We start from the raw sequence: 20,332 nt of genomic DNA on the forward strand, positions 1-20,332 counted from the left end.
CCAGATAATTCATTTCACGTAGTTTTTATGTCTCCTAAATTTCCCCAATCTGGAAGAACTCCTATCTTTCTTTGTCTTCCGTGACCTTGACATTTTCGAAGGGTACCATCTAATCATTTAAAGAATGTCTCTCAGATTAGGAGGAACTTGACGGAGGAACAAGGGGGAGAAGAAGGGGGGNCAATCATATTTCCTAATGGTTAAGTTCAGGTATGCATTTTTTAAAAGAATACCACATAAGTGATATTGTACTCTTCTCATTGCATCATATCAGGAAGCATATGATGTTTAGATTGCAAAGATAGTTTAGAGAGTTCTCAGCCTGTTTCCATAATGTCGACATCTTACATAAACATGACATCTTCATTAAAACTATAAAATTAACATTTGTTATGAAGAGTTCTATTAACTACAGACATTACTTGGATCATCAGTTTTTCCACTGTCCTTTTTCTGTTACAGGACCCAATTCAGAACCTCACATTTCATTTTGAGGTAGCTCTTTTTTTATAAGATTACTCTTCCACTAACTCATAGCACAGAAGTCTCACCCCTTCCCTCTCTACATTAGAACCTCAATTCACTGATAATATGGTTACCAATGGCTACCAAGTTTCACTTCTCACATCTCCCCACCACAAGAGAGGAACTGCCCATATTTTCTGTGGTTCATATTAAAAAGTCCTAAAGAAGGATTTTGATTGGATTGACTTGTGACAAATGGCTTCCACTAGAAAAATCAGATATGGCTAAGAAAGGAGTGCCTCATAATATGACATGGCTACTGAGGGCCTACGCTAAGGGAGCAGAGCTATTCCTACAGAAGGGGAATCACTATAACTGGGAAGTGACCTCAGTTGATAGAAACCAATTAGCCCATTCACCTCATTTCACAGATGAAGAAATGGAAATCTGAAGAAATAAGTAACTTTTCAATGGCCCAGAGCTAGTCCTTAGCAAAATGAAGTCTCAACCCAGGCTTCCTAATTCCCAGTCCTAGATATTTGCCTCTATGTCCCTAGAACTACCATGATTGTGGAACTAATCCCAAGAATTAAAGAATCTGAAATTAGAAGCAACCTTGTATTGATGTATGAATTTTCCAGTGTAACCAAGCTAACTTCAGAGTAATGGAAGCTATTGCTGTTTATTTTTCTCCAATATTGGGATTTCAAAATAATTCACATTCAGCAGGTTATGATGCAAACTGTAGGGTAGGGCAGGGGTGGGGAGGAGAAGGATATCCTCAGCAGGTTTGTTAAACAACCTAGACTAACCATATAATAAAACACTACACAGTGTGTAAAAAAAGACTAAAGAAATCTGTTATGTGTACTGACACAGGAAGCCGTTTCACAAGTCCTATGTGGAAAAAAAAATTCAAGTAAAAGGTGTGAATAGCATAAATGCATTTATGTGGGAGACACCACACTGTTAACAGTCTTCATCAATGGTAGGTGGGATTACAGAATATTTTTTTATTTTCTTCATTATACTTTCCAATAATGTTTGAATTATTAAACAAGTATGAACTGAAGACATTACACTGAGTGAAAGAGATCAGACATAAAAGATCACAGATATATGAATCCACTTTTCTGAAATCTCCAGAATAAGTAAGTCCATAGAGACAGAAAGCAAATTAGTGATTGTCAGGCGCTGGTGTGAGGGAGGATGGGCAAATACATTACTTGTCTTTGCTATGTCAGTTAGTTCATCAACAAAATAAAGAGCTGAAGCAGCTGGTCTCTAAAATCTATTGAGGTTCTACCATTATGATTCTGGACACATTCAACTTCTACTCATTCTCTTGTAATTCAGGCTGACTGCACAGGCTATTTTTCTGACATCATATCACTGACCTACTATTAAGAGGGAAGAAGAGGAGTGACACCTGAGTGGCTCAGTCAGTTAAGTGTCCAACTCTTGATATCAGCTCAGATCCTCCTCTCATTCATGAGCATGGAGCATGGAGCCTGCCTGGGATTCTCTCTCTTCCTTTCTCTCTGCCCTTCCCCTGCTCATTCTCTCTCTCTCAAAATAAACATTTTTTTAAAAAAGAGGAAAGAAGGGGTAAACTACTACTTTCAAAGATCATAAATGTATATATTCATCTAAGTCCAATGAATGGCAAGTGATTACAGAAAGGATGTGGGAGCAAGAATGTCAGAGGAGTAAAGGTAATAATCATAGGTAACACGTACTGAGTATCTCCTATGGGCCAGGCACTGTGCTAGATGCCTTATGAATGTTATTCATAGTTTCATAGGCAATCCTTAGAAGAAAACTGTTAAACTCCAAAAGGGTAAGTAACTTGCCCAAAGATGCACAACTAGTAACAGGCAAAGTGGTGTTGAAACTCCGGCCTATTTATACTCCAAAGTCCATGTTCCTTCCACTTATTCATGCTGTTTTCCAAAAAGAAAAAGGACTCAAGGAAAGTGAGCTGGTGCCAAAGGGAAGGAAATGCAAAAGCAAACAGCAAAGAAAAGACGAAAAAAATGAAAAAGGAATGATCAATAAAAATCCAGGATTATCCCTGTGCTTGAGAGTGGATCCTCTGTAGGCCAATATTCATGCTGATCCTTTGGGACACCTTTTGTATAACCATGATAAACTGATTTACCATAATCAGCTTTAAAAAAAGAGCTTCATTGAGTTTAAAGAATCTCATACCTATATTTCCATGAAGAAAATTCTAAAAATCTAAAAATCACTGGATTGGCTATTATTGATTGGGTATTATTTTGTCCTTTCATTTTAACAAAGAAAGGGGCTAAACAGGAAAAGTAGCTTCCAAAACAGATAAAGAAGAGATAAATAAAAATTATCAAAATCAGTTGAAAGAATACATAATATTTGGAGGATAAAATATTTAAAGTAAGCAAATGTTCAAGTCACTAAGATAAAGAATCAAAGAATCAGATAAAATTACTATCAAGTAATTAAAAAAATTTTTTTTATGTTTTATTTACTTCTGAGAGAGAGAGAGAGAAACAGCGTGAGCAAGGGAGGATCAGAGAGAGAGGGAGATACAGAATCCAAAACAGACTTCAGGCTCTGAGCTGGCTGTCAGCACAGAGCCCAACACGGGGCTCGAACCCATGAACCGTGAGATCGTGACCTGAGCCGAAGTCGGACGCTCAACTGACTGAGCCATCCAGGCGCCCCTATCAAGTAATTTTAAAGAAGTGAGGGAGCAGTAGATACCAAATATGGTTTTCCCAGTATGAGAAGCTGCTCGATAAAGGGCATTTAAAAATTCGGGCACAAGTGGCAAAGCATGTCTCAGACTTTCATTTGCAAAGGACACCAGACCACTTTCTGGTGAAAGTCATTTAGCAAAAATCAGGGAACAGCTAGTGGACAAACTGGCTGATGAGTCTGCAGGGAATGATTATTTCATTATGGAACCAAAGAAGGAAATGGAAAAGGGAAGGTAGTCAACCCTCCAAGAATGGCAGATTTGACCATCAGCCAGAGGAAAAATACTTTAGAAATAAGGTAGACCTAAAAAGTCTGAGTGAACCAGTTTTCAAATTAAACTTATCAAGTAAGGAAGGAAATTCTCAAATAAAGGAAAGAGGAAAAAAAAAAAAAGCATGCATAGAACCAAAGAGCAGGAAAAGACCACTACATGTGATTGGACAGGTTTTCATTGCTTGAGGCAGCCCAGTCAAGGAACTACCAGATCTAAAATCTAAACCACAGGACTGCTCATCAAGCTGGCTGCCATTAGGGCTACTTGTGGAGCCTTTCCATCCAGATTGGAAAGGAAGAAGTAAAATATCTGTATCCACAAACAATATGATCACATATGTAGAAAAGACTAAGGAATCTACAAAAAAATCTAGTAAAACTAACAGCAAGGTCACAGGATACAAAGTCAACATACAAAAATCAATTATATTTTAAGCCGTACTTTGTTTTGTTTTTTAATTTGAGAAAGAGAGAGAGTGGGGGACAGGGGCAAAGGGAGAGGGAGAGACTCTTAAGCAGGCTTCACACTCAGTACAGAGCCCAACAAGGGGCTCGATTCCATGACCCTGGGATCATGACCTGAGCTGATATCAAGAGTCGGACAATCAACTAAGCCACCCAGGCGCCCTCAATTATATTTATATAGACAAGCAACAAAAAATTGGAAATGAAACATTTTTTAAGTCTACGTATAATAGCACCCAAAAACATAAAATAGAGGGGCGCCTGGGTGGCTCAGTCAGTTAAGTGCCAACTTCGGCTCAGGTCATGATCTCACAGTTCACGGGTTCGAGCCCCACGTCAGGCTCTGTGCTGATGGCTAGCTCAGAACCTGGAGCCTCCTTCTGATTCTGTGTCTCCCTCTCTCTCTGACCCTCCCCCACTCATTCTCTGTCTCTCTCTCTGTTTCAAAAATAAACTATATTAAAAAAAACATAAAATAGGGATAAATTTAAATAATAGCTGTGCAGGATTCTCTAAGGTTAAAAGTGAAAGTGAATACTTTTAGCATAATAAGCACTCAGCCATCACACTAACTATTGTGTTAGCCATGACGTAGGGAATAGGATAAAGAGGGAAGAAGAGGGGACTGACATTTGTTTGAATTTTCATTTTGGGGTTTTCAAGTTGAGAAATTAGAACAGATCAAGGCAGAAGGATAAAGATGAGGTAAGTGATTCTGGAACTCAGCTTTCCATGTCCATAGGCTCAGTTTAATAAAAATAAGAGTTTCAGGATCCAGAACATATCATTAAGACTCTGAGAGTAGAAAAGGTGAACCTGAGGAGGTATCTTAGTTTGATTAAAATATAATTTTCTTGGGGCACCTGAATGGCTCAGTCAGCGGGGTGTCTCACTTAAGCTCAGGTCATGATCTCATGGTCTGTGAGTTTGAGCCCTGCGTCGGGCTCCCTGCTGTCAGCACAGAGCCCGCTTTGGATCATCTTGTCCCCCTGTCCGTTTGCCTCTCCCCCACTCATGTGCTCTCTCTCTCAAAAATGAATAAGCATTTTTTTTCAAGTTTATTTATTTTGAGAGAGAGAGAAAGACAGCATGAGTTGGGGTGGGGGGCAGAGAGAGAAAGAGCAAGAGAATCCCAAGCAGGTTCTGCTGTCAGCACACAGCCCAGTGCGGGGCTTGAATCCATGAACTGTATGATTCTGACCTGAACTGAAATCGAGAGTCCGATGCTTAACTGACTGAGCCACTCAGGCACCCCAAACATTTATTTTTTAAAAAAGATAATTTTCATGTCACAAAGATGTAATTAAGATCAGATTTCTCTTTCCTCTGAGACCACTGACTTACAAGAATTAAGTAATAATATAAGCAAAAATAAGCTGTAACTACTACTTCCCATTGTCTCTATGGCCAATAGGGAGAAGAGGGAGGTCCATATTCCAAAAGCAGTGAAGGAGGTTGTAGCTTCTCATCGCTTCAGTCAGAACTCAGCATCCATTTAAAAGGGTAGGTATTGTTATAGCCACCTGTGGGCCCCTAAGAATCAATCTCCCTCATTTCCTCTGGAGAGGTCCAGAAATTCTGCGAGAAGATCCCAACTGGCCTAACAGTGGCTTCATAGACCAGGTGCGGTCCTACCACCTCTTGCTGCCCAGAGGACAAAGACATGGGGTTATCCTGCTTTGGGGAGTTAAACAGGATATTATGACTTACTGAGAGTGGCCAGATACTAAGAGCTGGTCTGCCCATGCTCAAGTCATACACTGATCCTTTAAAGATTCACCATTCAGGGGCACCTGGGTGGCTTAGTTGGTTAAGTGTCTGACTTTCGCTTAGGTCATGATCTCGCGGTTTGTGGGTTCGAGCCCCACGTCGGGCTCTGTGCTGACTGCCAGCTCAGAGCCTGGAGCCTATTTCAGAGTCTGTATCTCCCTCTCTCTCTGACCCTCCCCTGCTCACGCTGTCTCTCTCTCTCTCTCCTAGAAAAAAATAAAAATATTAAAAAAAAAAAAAAGATTCACCATTCAAAGCCAAGGACAATTTTTTATTTCAGGTATTGAGCCTTCAGGTATTCAGGTATTCAGCATTTGCGCCTAAATTCAAATTGCTGCACTATAATCAAATTGTATTTGCCTGATTCAACTAATTCAGGAGACAACATGGAGAATAATCTCATTAAAACTGGTAGATGCTGGGACACCCAGGGGGCTCAGTCATTAAGCGTCTGACTTCCTTTCAGGTCCTGATCTCACAGGTTGTGAATTCGAGCCCCACATGGCACCGTGCTGCTGGTGCAGAACCTGACGGGGATTCTCTCTCTTTCTCTCTGCCCTTCCTGCACTTGCGTGCATGCACTTTCTCTGTCTCTCAAAATAAATAAATGTATTTTTTTAAATGGCAGATCCATGGGTACCATAGCCTGAAAAGGGGCATGTGACTCGATCCCGGCCAGTGGGACCTGGGTAGGGGCAAACATCTACTGGAAAGCTAGTAGGAAGTTTTCCTTCATGATCAAAAGAGAAGCTTGAGAATTTGGGATAGGAAAGCCTTTTTTGGACCTTTGGAGATAGCTGTCTATAATGTGATGACCGGAACTACGGCAGCCATTTTGAAACCACAAAAGCACAAGCTGAGTAAAACATAGCAGCAAAAGTATCTGTGACTAAGACTGCTAAGCCACTGCCCAACTCAGGAATACCTTATCTTCAGATATCATATCCTAGAACAATAAACAATAAATACAAGCCATCTTTTAGTAAGCATTCTGAAAACATCCTAACTGCTGCTCAGATCAAAAGGGAAAAGACAACAGAAAACTGGATAAAGGATACAAACAAAACTCTCCTAAGAGGAAATACAGATAGTCAAAAAACATTCTAAAAGATATTCAACATTGCTAATAATAAAAGCAACACCAGTGAACAAGGTTTTTGCCCAGTACACTTGTAAAATTTAGTAATACTAGCCTTGATAAGTATTTGAGGAAACAGGGCTTCTCAGATTTCTTAGTAGATTGCAAACTGGTACACCGGTACACAATAACATAGTTTATCAAAATTTGAAATGTGCATGCCCTTCAACCCAACAATTCTACAGAAATACCAACACATACACACAGAGATGTTTGTACAAGGATGTTCAGTATTGCACTGCTTGTTAAGCCAAAAGAAAAAAAAATCTTAAATAGTCCAAAGTCCATGAGTAAGGAATTGAGTAAATAATTTATTTACCCCACTCCACTGTGGAATAGCCACAGTCATACAAAATAATAGGGTAAATCTGTGTACACTGGCATTTGAATCTATTCAAGATTTACTGTTACAGAAAACACGCAGATTGCAGAAGAGTAGGTATGCATCCCATTCTCATTTTTTTTGTAAAGTAAAAACTGCTTTTATATGCACTGAAATAAATCTGAGACCGTATATAACAAAGAATTATCACTAGGAGGTTAATACGACGCCCTTTAATTTTAAACTTTATATATTTCTGTGTTTAGGAGTGTGTGTGTGTTTGCGCGTGGGCATGTATGCACACATGTGTATGCATGTATTGCTTTGGGAATTAGAAAAAATTTAGTTTAAGCTAATCAATCAACAGAAAGACCTGGTCTTCATTAGCATTCACTACTGTTCCAAGAGAGTTGTAGTCAAATGTCTCAACTCTTCCCAGATAATGTGGAGCCCAAGATGCTACATCCAGCCAGGGAATCTGTCTCTTGTGCAGAGCTTGAGGGTGACACAGGGCTGGCCCTGTGGCCATTAAGGGAACTCCAAGACACAGCATCCAGGGACAAAGGTAAAGAGATAGCCAAAGACCTCACCCCATGGCACCCGACAGCAAGGCAAAATCCACTGGATGAGAACCTCTGACACCAAGCCAAAGCCAGCTGGCACCGAATGGAGGGTGTTTGTGGCTCTGAGGTGATTTCTGAACAGCTGAGGTGGAGTGTGGCTCACAGGGCCTCTGCTACCTCAGAAGCCGGAAGGGAGGAAACCATGAAGGTAGGGAGCCATCAGTGAATAACCAGAGTATAAAGAAGCAATAAGGCATTATGCTTGTTTCAATTTCCTATTTAGAATGGTTTCAGACTTTAAAAAAGGAAAAGAAAAAACATTTACCTTCTTAAATTATAAAGTTTCTTAGGTGTAACTTAGATTTCTTTCCAGTCATAGGTCTGTGAAGATTTGCATACTGCCCTGATGCAAAAATTTTTTTTCAGAGTAACCTCATTATACTCCACTGGCTTGGAGGGATTTTATAGAATCAAGCCTATCCCTCTTCCTCTGACATGTGATTCTGGTAAATGATCATCACATTGGAGAGCTGCTGCAAGATACGGTACCCCCAAACTCCCGAAACATTCATCTGGGAGGAAGAAGTTCCTTTCCCCATTTCTATCCCCCGAAAGCTGTTTGTCTGAGCCCTCTAGGGCAGGCAGCCATCACCCAGTGCTGCAGAGCTGGGTGAGAAGTCCTTTTTAGGCAAGACATTAAAAGGAGTTGGCTGAGCAGATCTAAAACCCTTGGTCAACAGGGCGGGGCCAGCCCTGGGGCAGAAGTATTACTTCACAGTTGCATCGGCTTCCTGTGGCTGCCAATAGAGGCAGCATCTGGCAGCCAGCCCACCGCAGAGAAGAGGGAACTCCGCAGAGAAGAAACTAGCAACGAGGCCCCAAAGGTGGAAGTACAGCCTGAGAAACTTGAGCCAGCCTGGGACTGCGCCCGCCTTGCCACTCACTATGCAGAGCGTGGCATGCGGTGCCCGTCCGGCTTCACAAGACTGATATGCCTCCTATAGTTAGCACACTCCATAGGCACTTTTCACACATTATTTAATCCCTATCATTTATTCCATATCATAAGGCTACGAGGCAGGTGCTATAATTTTTCCATTTTTCAGACAGAGAAACGGAAGCTCAAGGATGTGAAATAACTTGCCCCAGGACATACAAGCAGGAAGCAGGGGAGCCAGGATTCAAACCCCCTGTGTAGCTATCCCCAGAGCCCAGAGTATGACTGCAGCAACTTCAGCTTTCAAGTGAAAATCAAGATGATGAGGTAAAGGTTAGTACTGCCTCCAACTGACACTGGGGATTGGAGCAATCTTGTCTCCTCCCTTGTAGGTAATATTTTGGGTTTCCTTCCTTGCACACAACCAGGCAAATGACTGTAATTCTAAAAAGAGATAAATATAAAAACAAGAAGTGAAACACTGCAGACACCTGAAACCCCACCATTTCTGCAAGCTCGAGCTAGCAGAGCCACCGCGCAACAGAAATAGTTCTGTCCTGTTTAGATAGGCTTTGTTTTGCTACATGGCTGCATATGCAGTGAAGTGATATCAAGTCCTGAGGGTCCACTCCTTTGATGAGTTAAACACACAAAGGCCTACATTTTGATGTAATCTGATAGCATGTAGTTAAGTCCTAGACAAAGTGCAACTGTGAGGAAGTGATAAACCCAACTTCCTGCACAAAGCCGCCTGAGATAACACTTTCCATGGACTGGACGAAAAAGAGAGCGAGAGAGAGACATGATTGCTACAGAATTTTAAAAGAACTATTCCATTCTTAATAAATAAGCCCTTTTCCGTGGGGCTCCAGCAACAGCTAAGTAAAACTGACTGCAGTCAGGTGACTATGTAGTATTTCCACATATGACTTACTTCTCACTGTTATTCATAGACAGTGTCAATCACTGGAGATTCACTTGATTTTTTTCTCTTAAGGGTACTTTAGTTCAAACTCAAAATCTCAGGTATCTTCTTGGCCAGAAGAACATCCCTGCAGTTGACCAAGAACTCGAATTGAGGGAATTGAGTTTGCATTAACTGGCTTAATGGTGCTTCCACTGAGTCATTAAAGAGGTTGAATCAGTCTGAATAAACACATTGGAAGAGTTGCCAGGTTATGGAAGGACCAATAACTATTTCCAAATGCCAAAACAAGGTCAGAGTCACAGTTTCACTAAGGGTTCTCATGAATCATGTCATATCTAAATAACCAATAAGAGCTGACTGTGCTGGGAATTTTCCGTGAATGCATTTATTCCTTTCCTAATTTAGCAAATAGTTGTTGAGCACCTACTATGTGCTAGGAGATACAATAGCAAACACAGAAAGCTGTACATATAGATACACCTTCTCTCAAGGACTAGTTAGGAACACAAATAGTAAAGTAAACATACAAATATGTGTAAATCACAAATTTTATTCAGTGCTCTGAAGAGAAAAGCACAGGGTGGCCTGATTTCAGTTTTGGATGGGGTGATCACCTCCCTGACAATGTGACAGTTAGGCCTGAATCATTCAAGCAGACCAAGAGTGAGGGAAGAGAATTTCAACAGAGAAAGCAGACCACATCATCAAGGTCTTGAGTTGGGAAACAGTATGGTGCCTTCAGAAGCCAAAGGAAGGCCGTGTGTCCAGAATAAATTAAATACGGAGAAAGAGAGTCTGATAAAATCCTGGAAAGCAAAGAGGGGCCAGATCAGTCAGGGGCCTTAGAGGCCATGTAAAGAAGTTTGGCTTTATTCTGAGCACATTGGGGATTATTCCACGAAACACTGCTGAACCTCTAATAGTGTTTTGCTTCTAGAATGTTTCTAGGCAAGGCTCTCAGAGCAATGCAGCAGCCATAACATTCTTTGGGGAAAACTGTCAGATAAAAAAATGTGTACAAGTAATCTGGAGCATCAAAGGTATTCCCCTCAGTTCAGTAGGCTCAGACAAGCTACAAACTGGGATGGGGAAAAAATGAGGATGATAAAAAAAATTAAAGAATACATGTCATTTTATTATTTTGATATGATTATAGAGTTGCATGGTAGTACATATAGATACACTGTCCATATAGACCAATCCCTCTTGTTTTACAAGAGAAGAGACAAAGGCCCAGAAACGGACTTTGGAGATAACTTTGCTGCAGTCATGCGGTGGGAAAGTGAATGTCCTGGTGCTGAGAACATCACCAGCTTGTCACTGAAGACAATGGATCTGAAAAACGGGGCTTCCCACATGCAGAACCAGTTTCACGTTTTCCCTCAACAGGGCTTCTTAATGTGTTGGTTTTATTCCACAATCAAGTGATTCTTTAAATTTTTCAGGCACAGATTAATAAGAGTCATTTTTTCCTCCTGTGTCTATTTCCATGCCTTGACTCTTATGTTTCTGACAACCTACTCGGCATAAGCCCCACTGGCTTCCTGGCTCTCAACCGAGGGGTTTTGAAGTACTGAGTATGATTAGAGATTTGCTTTCCATTCTGAGGCTCCTGACAAGGTATCCTGGCCCTCCTTCAAGTGAAGCTAGAAAAACTTGCTGGTTGTTTGGGATTGAATCAAGTTATTTAAAAAGAAAAAAAGGATTGACACTTCCAGAGCCAATCAGACGTTGCCTTTGCTATTCTGATGATTTTCCACTTGGGGCTGAGTGGAATCCTGGTCTGTAGCAGCTTTCTGACCTCAGTCTAGTTTCATTTAGTTGATTTCAGATAAAATCCTCTACCTTCTCTGAGCTTCCACTTCTCTTCAAATGATCCCTAAGACTCCTGCATGCCCAACAAATCAACAAAAGTTTAGAATCTTGACAGAAAATGTCCTTAGCAGCTCATTTAGTATAATAGGAAGGAAGGAAGGAAGGGTGGATGGGTGGATGGGTGGGAGGGAGGGAAGAGAGAGGAAGGAAGGAGAGAGAAAAGTGGGGTTGGAGGAGAGAAAAGGAGGGAGGGAGGGTAAAAAGGAAGGAAAGAAGGAAGAAGTCATTAGTGAACAAACCAAGGAAGGAAAAAAGCTGTGCTTTTCATACCTCTCTGCAACCTTAATAGAAATAGATTGGGCTTGAGTTGTGAGTAAGTTATTGCTTATTTAGCCATCAAAACACAGCCCAGTGGAGTATACCTAAGCATCCTTTGCAGATTAAGATGCTGGATACGTTATGCGTCAGCAACCTCTGTTTAAGAAAACAAATGAATTTCAGGAAAAAAAATTTTAGAGTAGAGTGATGTTTTTTTTCTTTTAATATGAAATATTTCAGGGTTGTCTGGGTGGCTCAACCTGATAAGCATCAGACTTTGGCTCAGGTCACGATCTCACAGTTTGTGAGTTCTAGCCACTCTGCTGTCAGTGCAGAGCCCACTTCTTATCCTCTGTCCCCCTCTCTCTCTGTCCCTCCCTCCCTCTCTCTCTCTCTCTAATATTTTTAAAAGATAAGTAAATAAATTTGAAATACTTCATACTGCAAAGATTTTGTAAATCATCAACAACTATGGTAATCACTTAGCCGAGAGCCTAGCACTTAGTAAGTGCTCAGTAAACGTTATATAATGCTATAATTCATACTACAGAGAACCAGAAAGCTCAAAATCTAGACCTCTGAAAGAATAGCTATGTGATTGAAGCAGGTGCCTCTGCCTTTCTATGTCTGTTTTCTAAACCTCTAAGAGGAATGGACGGGATTGAATTGAGTGAGGTGGTGGACAGGGCTTTTCCAGTGGCTACTCTCCAAGTCCATTTCTAATCCGTTAGGGTCCCCATGTTTGAATTGAACACCGATATTTTATTGAAAATAATTTCTTTCTCACATCATACAGTAAAGCAACTACATAACTTTGCAGAGCATTTCTCTTTCCTTCCCTTATGTAGATTTTGGAGCACTAAAATTAAAGAGAAGTAAGTGGGATTAACATTTGCCTCCCTCCTACACTGTTGGTAAGAATGTAAACTGGTGCAGCCGCTCTGGAAAACAGTGTGGAGATTCCTCAAAAAATTAACAACAGAACTCCCCTATGACCCAGCAATAGCACTGCTAGGAATTTGCCCAAGGGATACAGGAGTGCTGATGCATAGGGGCACCTGTACCCCAATGTTCACAGCAGCACTCTCAACAATAGCCAAAACATGGAAAAAGCCTAAATGTCCATCAACTGATGAAAGGATCAAGAAGATGTGGTTTATCTATACAATGGAATACTACATGGCAATGAGAAAGAATGAAATCTGGTCATGTGTTGCAATGTGGATGGAGCTTGAGGGTGTTATATTAAGTGAAATAAGTCAGGCAAAGAAGGTCGGATACCATATGTTTTCACTCATATGTGGAACAGGAGAAACTCAACAGAGGACTGTGGGGAAGGGGAAAAAATAGATAAGGGGAGGGAGGCAAACCATAAGATACTCTTAAATACTGAGAAAAAATTGACAGTTGTGGGGGTGGGGGAGAGGGGAAAAGAGGAGATGGGCATGGAGGAGGGCAGTTGTTGGAATGAGCACTGGGTGTTATACGGAAGCCAACTTGACAGTAAACAAAAATTAATTATTAATTAATTAAAAAATAAAATAAAATAAATGGTTTTTACTATGGTAAAAAAAAAAACAAACCACACATTTGCCTAAAGGACCAATTCTCAGGGCAAATTCAGGGCACTAATTAAAATGTCAATCCCCTTAAAAAATGTCCAGTTAGAGAGTCTGGTCCTAGTACTGCATTGTAGTATTTGGAGGATTGTGAGTGTGTTCAAGCTCTGTTGGCTCTTAACTCCATCACAACATCTGCTCAAAACTCAGGACTTCCTAAAGCTGGATTTTAAACACCCCTAAGAGACTGCCATTTCCCTGAGGGTTTCTCTTCAAGTAAAAATGTTTTTGCCTCCCAAATTGAGTCAACACATCTGTTCCTACCTATCTTAAAAGCTTCATCAATTCAATAATTGTCCAAAAGGAAGAGGGAAAAAAAAAGCTATTGTGTGATGAAAAATTTTGGCAAATCTTATGAAAACACATTCTTAAAACATCTCTCATTTCTGAGAAACAAAGTAAAACGTATGAATTGTGTTTTGTTTCATGACTAACAAAATGATTTCATTGCTACAATGAGGTATTTTGACCATATCTACATAAAACAAGTATGAACATTCAATTGAAAAAATAAAAATAACTCAATTAGAAAAATAAACTTTGAGTACCTCCTCTCTAAACGGCACTGAAGTTGGCCTCAAAAAACTGAGGAAGTTGTCATGCTCAAGTTTAAGTTATTCAGGTTGTTAGTTGTAGCTTCTATGCACTGAGAAGTTTCTTTACAACTATTTGTCTGTGCTAACACGGTACCCACCAACCACATGCGGCTACTGAGCACTTGAAATGTGGCTCATCAAACTGAGATGTTTCATAAGAGTAAAATACACACTAGATTTAGAAGACTTAGAGCAAAAAAGGAACATAAAATGTCTCATTAGTAATTTTATATCAATTATATATGTAAAAGACACTATTTTGAATATGTTGGGTTAAAAATACATTATTCACTTAGGGACACCTGGGTAGCTCAGTGAGTTAAGAATCTGACTTCAGGTCGGGTCATGATCTCACAGTGCATGGGGTTGAGTCCTCTATTGAGCTCTGCGCAGGTGAGGAGCCTGCTTGGGACTCTTTCTCTCTTTCTCTCTCTCTCTCTGCTCCTTCCCACTTATGTTCTCTCTCCCTCCCAAAATAAATAAATAAACTTTATATAGGGGCGCCTGGGTGGCTCAGTCGGTTAAGTGTCCAACTTCAGCTCAGGTCATGATCTCACGGTTCGTGGGTTCGAGCCCTGCGTCGGGCTCTGTAGTAAGAGCTAGCTCAGAGCCTGAAGCCTGCTTCGGATTCTGTATCTCCCTCTCTCTCTGACCCTCCCCTGCTCACGCTGTCTCTCTCTCTCAAAAATAAATAAAACTTTAAAAAAAATTTTTTTAACTTTATATATATGTAAATTTATACATATAACTTATTATGTAAATATATAATATATATAGTATATATCACTTAAATTCATGTGTTTTGTTTCACCTTTTTAATATAGCTATTCGAAAAATCTAAAATTTCAGGCGCCTGGGTGGCTCAGACAGTTAAACGTCCGACTCTTGATTTCAGCAGACATCATGATCTCTTGGTTCATGAGTTCAAGCCCCAGATCCCTCTGCACTGACAGCACAGAGCCTGCTTGGGATCCTCTTTCTCTCTTTCTCTCTCTCTGCCTCCTCCCCAGCCCACTCACACTCATGCACTCTCTCTCTCTCAAAATAAATAAATACACTTTTAAAACATTAAAAAAATTTTAAGTATATAATGAAAAAATACCATCCCTTATAATTAAAGAAATATAATTAAGACAAAGTAAGGCAAGTATTTAAAAGTTTCATAATACTGACTGTTGATGCTGATAAAGGGAAACAGCATTTTCACATGCTATTTGTGAGGGTATAAATTGTTACAAGCCCTTTAAAGGGCAACTTAGTGATAGCTATCAACATTTACAATGTACATACCCTTCAATCCAGGATTTCCATTTCAGAAATTTTACCCTCAGTTATACTGACACATGATGCAAATTTTGTAACAGAAAAAGACTGAAAATGATCTAAAGGTCTGTAAATAGGCAACTGGCTAAATGTTTTGGTATATTCATACGCTGGGATACTCTACTGCCAATAAAAAATGGTGACAGTCTCAATATTATTAGATATTATTAGTAGTAGTATTAAGAAATAATAAATGGAAAAGCACAGTGCAGGAATTAATTTTTGACTCAGAATTATCTGAGATGATGTTTTCTGCCATCAAAATGGAAGTTTAACCATTAAATTGAATTATAGAAAAAAGTTTTATTTTTCTTCATCAGCTGAATTTGTGGGACTAAACATTTATACCTGCTACATCTGTGTTTAAAGAGATCTTTCTGGAATCAGGACAAATTGAAGAAGAGTAGGACTAAACGATATCTTATGTGAGGGCCTGGCACATGGTAAGCACTCAATGAATGCTTGTTGTCATTATTAGCCATAATAATGCAAGCTAAAAGAGATACAAACTAAACATAGCTAGTCATGGCAGGGAGGGGAAAAGAGAAACAAGCCTTGTGTAGCTAGAGAAAAAGTAGACCTGGTGACTGATAGTGGGTTTGGAGCTGGTAAGCTGGAGCAAGTCTTCAGGATAATATCCAAGGTGGCTGGAGGAGCCTGGTGGCTGATGGAGCCTATCTCTGAAGTAGGATGCTCAGGAGGATGTGACACTTTGGAAAAGATAAATCAGTTTGGGACTTATAAATTTAAAGAGCCCTGTGAATCTCCAAATATATCCACTGGGTAATTGGATCCATCTCTCCAGGATTCAGTGGGAGAGGATTAAGTCAGAGTATCGATCTGTCCTCACTGTAGGGGTGGTGTGATAGTTAAAGCTTTGGGTTTAGATGAAGTTTCTCAGGGAGAGCTAAGGAAACACAATGCTTAGAAGGTGTTATGGGTTGAACTGTCACCTTCCTCAAATTTATATGCTGAAATCCTAACCATCAGTACATCAGAATGTGATGTTATTTGGAAACAGGGTCATTAGAGATGTCATTATGTTAGGATGAGGTCCCTAGGGGAAGGGAGGCAATATGACTGGTGTCCTTATAAAAAGGGAAAATTTAGGGGCACCTGAATGGGTCAGTCTGTTAAGCATCCAAATCTTGATCTCAGCTTAGGTCTTGATCTCAGGGTCATGAGTTCAAGCCCAGTGGTGGGCTCCATGCTGGGCGTGAAACCTACTTAAAAAGGGGGGGAGGAGGGTTCAGACACAGAGGCATGACACAAGAAGAACACCACAAAACAATGAGGAAAACATCAGGGTGATGCTTTTACAAACCAAGGAACCAACCTTGCCAACACCTTGATATCTGACTTCAAGCCCCCAGAACTGTGAGACAATAAACTGCTTTTTAAACAGTTTGTGGTACTTTCTTATGGCAGCCCTACAGATAAATACAGAAGGTAAACAGAATGAAAAGCATACAGGCAACATTCAGATGGTAAGGGTCCAAGAAAGGAGGAAAGCCAGAAAAGCATGGCATCACCAAGTCAAGAACAGGAAAGAATTTCAAAAGGAGGTCACAGTCAACAAAATCAGATGTTCCCAAGAGGTCATATAAGGGGACTGAAAAGATGATCCCTGACAAGACAACACAGAGGTCATTGTTAACCTTGGAAAGAGTATCTTTAGTGGAGTGAAAGATATGGAGGCCAGACTGTGGTGGAATAAATAAGATGTGAGGAAGAAAAACAGGATTTTCAGAAGTCTAGAGAAGGAAAGAGGATAGAAAGGAAGTTAAAGAGAGATCATTGGGTCACATATTTCTTTAATGAGGAAGATTTGGTACAGCTACTTGACAAGGACAGTGAGCCAGTGGAGACGGAAAGGTGGAGGAGAAATAGAGATAGAGATTATGGAAGTGTAGATAGAGACAGAGATGATGATGATGAGAGATGGAGATGAAAACGGATACAGAAATGGAGATGAGAGATGGAGGTGAAGGTAGAAATGGAGATGGAAGATGGAAATGAAGATGGAGAGGAAGACATGGAGATGTAAGATGGAGATGGAGAAAGAGATGAGAGATAGAGATAAAGATGGAGATGGAGATGGGAGATTGAGATGTGTGATGGAGATGAGAAATGGAGATGGAAATGGAGATGAGACCTGGAGATGAAGATGAAGATGGAGATGTGAAATGGAGCTGGAGCTGGAGATGAAAGAAGGAGACAGAGAGGAAAGATGGGGATGAAGATGAGAGATGTGAATTGGAGATGGAGATGAGAAAAGTAGATGTGAAATGGAGCTGGAGATGGAAAGGTGAGATGGAGATGCAGATGAAGATGAAACAGAGATGAGAGATGGGGGTGAAGATTAAAGATGGACATGAGACAGGAGAGATGAGAGCTAGGGATGAAAATGATGAAGGGTGGTGGTGAAGATGAGAAAGGAGAGATGGGAGACAGAGACCAAGGTGAGAGGTGGAGACAAAAATGGAGATGAGAGATGGAGGTGGAGATAAGCGAGGAAAGATGGAGAAGTGGAAGGCTGGGGAAGGGAAAAGGAGAGATAGAGCTAATAGAGATGACACAGAAATGAGAAGGAGACAGAGACACAGAAAGACAGAATCCCAGCAGCTCATATGCTGTGTGAATGGCCAGGCAACTTCTCAAAATGGCCCAATCACTTGTTGATGGGACATCACAGAATACATTAAACTTAAGTGAAGCCACAAATGGCCGTTCCTTAGTGTGGCTGCTTGCCTTGGTGTCGCTGCTTGTCAGGGCGAGTAAATTCAAGTTTGGAAGAGAGAATAATCATTCTTTTCATAAATCTTTACTAAGCGCCCACCTAGACACCGTACCAAGTGCTGAAGTTAATAGTGGTTGTAGTGATTTTAAAATATATCTACAAATTCCTTTATAATTAGCTCCTCATATGATAAAGCTAAACCCTCTTCCCTTGAATGTGAGCCAAATTTAGTGACTTGATTTTAACAAAAATTTTTACACTATGACTTCTGAGACTAGACCATAAAAGGCAATCGGCTTCCTCCTTGATCTCTCTTGGATCGCCCATTCTGGCGAAAACCAGCTGCCAAGTCACAAGGACACTCAAGCAGCCCTATGGAAAGGTTCATGTGGTGAGCAACTGAGGCCTTCCACCAACAGCCATATAAGGGAACCAACTTGGAAGGAAATACTCCAGTTTCAATGAAGCCTTCAGATGACTGCAACCTCAGAAATATTTTGACTGCAACTTCATGAGAGCTCCTAAGCCACATCCACCTGGTCAAGCTGCTCCCAAATTCCTGACCACAGAAACTGTGAGATAATAAATACCTATTGTTGCTTTAAGCCAGGAAGTTTTGGGGTAATTTGTTACATAGCAATAGATACAGTGGTAGACAAGACAAACATGATCCCCTCCCTCATTCTGGGAGCAGGTAATAACCTATTATTGTACAAATGTAGAAACAACGTGAGTCAAATCATGCCAGCAAACCTGTACAAATGTTACGGCATTCCATCAACATGGAGTGTGAAAAGAAGATGTGTTATATTATTATACTGATTTTGACCAGGATATCAATTTGGAGTCTGCTTTGTCAGCCAAAGGTACAGCATGTCTTCATGACATGATCATTGTAGTGATGGTAGCAAATGATGGTGGGCTCTGGGGCTGTTAGATCTAGTGGATTCAGGTCAGAGCAAGTGCCATGGCAAACCAACTCCCATGTAAACCATGGTAAATGGACAGCAGAGGCTAAGAGCCTCAGAGAGAAAACTGGTCTGCAAAGAATATAGTGCTGAGAAAAGCAAAGCCAAGACACTATCTGTCTCCAGAGAGAAAGTCTGATGACCATCCATCTCCTATAAGCCAACTGGACTTTGAGGACTGCATTCCATGAGATACTCTTTTTTTTTTTCTTCTTCTTCTTCTTCTTCTTCACTAAATCTCCTTTTTACTTGCACTAATTAGCTTAGTGGGCTAAGTTGTGGCATCTAAACAATCTCTGAGACACTTCAACCAGTCTCCTACTTGGTCTTCCTGCCTCTAGTATCGATACTCCCCAGGGCAGCTCACATGAGAAACCAGAGGAGTCTTCTTCAATCACTTCTTCATTATGTCGCCTTCTCCTCTACATACACACAAACCTTAGCTAGATTCCCACTCCTACAGGTAAAGTATCTCAGCCTGGCATTTACAGCACTCCTCAGTCTGGCTCCAGCCCACCTTTCCATGAACATCTTAACAAAGATGTTCTTAAATGCTCCTCCATGAAACAGTCTCTGATCCTCCATCTGGTATAATATTTTCCTCTTCTGGATGCATCATTAATGGCATTGGTGGGATATATGTCCTTTTCTGTCTACACTATAATTACACACATATATATTTGGCTCATCACTGCTACCAAGCTTCTTATAAGCTTCTTGAAGATGTGAACAAGGTTACTCATCTTTATATCAACTTAGTCCTAAGCTTCCTCTTTTCACTCTCTTCTCTCTCCTTAAATGATCCATGATATGTAACTTCATCCACCATCTACACTATAGTATCTCCAGTCCTGACCTCTTGTCTGTGTTACACACCTCTACTTATACCTGATACGTGACATACTCAGATGGGTATCTCAACATGTTCAGCGGAAACTCATTATAGAGCCCCCACACAACTCAGGACCCCTCCATGTTTCCTTTCTCAGTAAATGCCATCCAACACCCAACCAGCCATCCAATTCTGCAAGCCAGAATCTAGGGGTCCTCCTTGAATTCTCCTGTCAATCTCTGTGTCTAATCCATCACTAGGTCTTATTGATTTTACCTACTAAATAGTATTCAAATCCCAAACTTTCCCTCCATCTCCACTGCCACCCCCTGAATCCAAGCTGTCATCAGTCCTCACCTTGTGCAGATCAGCTATCTGGTATGCTAACCAGCCTCCCCATATCAACTCTAGCCTCATATATCCAATCCATTCTAGGTCATATGAATAGAATGCCATTTTGGTTTTAAAACTCAAATCTAGCTAGGTCATTGCTAAAGGTTTAAAATCTTCAATGACTT

The sequence above is a fragment of the Crocuta crocuta genome, unplaced genomic scaffold, assembly GCF_008692635.1.
Source record: "Crocuta crocuta isolate KB4526 unplaced genomic scaffold, BGI_CrCroc_1.0 scaffold170, whole genome shotgun sequence".
Classification (NCBI taxonomy): Eukaryota; Metazoa; Chordata; class Mammalia; order Carnivora; family Hyaenidae; genus Crocuta; species Crocuta crocuta.